The sequence below is a fragment of the Squalius cephalus genome, assembly GCF_949319135.1.
Source record: "Squalius cephalus genome assembly, chromosome: 2".
NCBI classification, from domain to species: Eukaryota; Metazoa; Chordata; class Actinopteri; order Cypriniformes; family Leuciscidae; genus Squalius; species Squalius cephalus.
This window is the reverse complement of record NC_137123.1, coordinates 57,767,949-57,770,078: the sequence shown is the minus strand read 5'-3', so window position 1 is coordinate 57,770,078 and position 2,130 is coordinate 57,767,949. Positions and strand designations below refer to the sequence as shown.

General features: G+C 36.2%; 1 protein-coding gene across 2 annotated transcripts in view; it reads right to left on the bottom strand.

Moving 5' to 3' along the window:
* radil (Ras association and DIL domains) overlaps nt 1-56 on the bottom strand; it is a 22,633-nt gene extending 22,577 nt beyond the window's left edge. For both annotated transcript variants that reach the window (XM_079854514.1, XM_079854515.1), the window contains exon 1: nt 1-56. This exon is cut by the window's left edge and continues 83 nt beyond it. The gene's annotated coding sequence lies outside the window, so the exon portion shown is untranslated.
* Between the last annotated feature and the right edge of the window lie 2,074 nt (nt 57-2,130).

Here is a 2,130-nt window from a genome sequence, read left to right as displayed (position 1 = left end):
CACTGACTACACTATAGTCTGCTTGCTTCGGTGTCTGCATTCCCTCAGCCGACTGCAGCCGGAAACAGCCGAACCGAGAAATTGAAGCTCTCTCGTATTGTTACGCTTGGACGTTTAGGCAGGGAGGTGTATGCCATGCCATAGGCTATGTAATATTTCGCGAATTAAACCGAGGCTGTATGAGATAGACATACAGTCTGTTGAATGGGTCGTAATTCAACTTTTTTGTCGAATTGAAATTTAGACACGCGATAGCCACGAATTGACTGTGCATCTATCCGTCAGCCTCGTTTTCATTCGCGCGAATTGAAAATGGCTTCTTATCCTGAATAAAGCCCCCTCCAAGTGCATTTTTTTTTCTAAATATGTGTTTTCATTTGTAAAACAAATTAATGTCACAGTTGAGTTGATGAAATACCCTACTAGCACCTTTCTGAACTTGGGAACACTTATTTTCTTTCTTTATTGAATGTACAGTTGTAGTTCACTTCAAAACTGTGCATGCAAATGATAGCCTAATAATGCTGAAATATAAGTCCACTAGTCTAGACAATAATTTAAAGAGGCTGCACTTTGGTTTCTTACACTTTTTTAAAAAGTGCAGTGTAATAAGGTCAAGTTAAAAGTTTTAACTTATAGTATTGAGTAACATACACTGTAAATGATTTCTGTTGTTTTCACAGTATTATTGCTGTATTTCCAGTGAAAGTTTACTGTAGAAACAGTTTACAGTAAGTTGCTGTCAATTTTATAGCTTTTACATCATTTTTGCTGTATTTCCAGCTTTGTTACCGTATAACTATTTACAGGAAAGTTGCTGTCAATTTATGCTTTTCTTTGGTGGGGGAAAGAAAATAATTACAGTAATTCTTATACTCCTGTTAAATTGATGACAGTAATATTCCAACAGACAAGCCTGACAGAGGACATTTTTTGGTTTATTGAGGTTATTTCAGCTTAGGAATTTTATAATACATCGTTTCATAAGGTAACCCATAGATTAAGGCATTTAGCATATAGTTAAAAAAAGTTTAAATTTGCTTGGGTGTTTTTTTCGTTTTTTTTCTTTATGGTTGCCAGATTTTTTCACAAACACAACTAATCTCAAAGATTATTATAGCCTAAAATATTTGGATGGGAGATGTAGTCCCATCCAATGATCAATAATATAGGCAATGTAAATAGATAAAAATCGATTTCCATGATTTATTATTATTATTTTGCTTTCGATTTACACACTTAATTACATAAAGAGGGAATCGCACGGGATATACACCTGGCAACCATCATCTAACCGTCAGCCGTCACACTCGTCTGGAATTTTCCATTTCATCCTGACTGAGACTGAGGGACTTCGGACGGAGCACGCAGAACCAGCAAGAACTAGCTAGGTAAGATGTAAAATTGTATTCAAAATCTTAAAAATGTGTATTTCTAAATGTTTCACCACTACAAATGTGAAGATATTCGTTTTACCATTAACTGTTGTTAAGTATCATAATCGGTGGTGAGTTTGATATAAAGGTAAAGTTAAGGTAACGTTAGCTTTTTAACGCGAACATTCTAGCCAGTTAGCCAAATACTAGTTATCACAAGGTTTGATGTTAATGTCAGTTATTATTTTCAAGTTTAGAACAAAGTAACGTTAGCAGCTAATCGAAATGTTCTTGTTTCTGAACACTTGTGTGTAAATTACACCGTGTGCGTGTTGCTTGTCGCGATCGAGGCCTCATACAACAATATGTAACTTAACCCTACCGGTAAGTTATGTTATAGGCCTACACGAATTGAATGGACAACCACAGTGTTATTAGTCATATTATACATTTTATAACGTTAGTATGATGCACACTTAAAGTGAATACACAGGCAGTGAAAGTCCCGCCGAATGAATTCCCGCGTCTCGGCATCCACAAGTCCTTCAGTTCGATTTTGCTCATTCGTTTTCATTCACTAGCCTAATTCAAGTGGACTGTATTAGTTTATTAATGTCTGGATAAAACCCACTGCCAACGGACTGCGGTTAATTTAGTTGTATATTTGATATTAGTTTGATATTCACGAAAATGACCAATATAACGTTAATCCCCGTGGGGCAGCGCCAGAGAATTCTTAACGCAGCCACGCAGG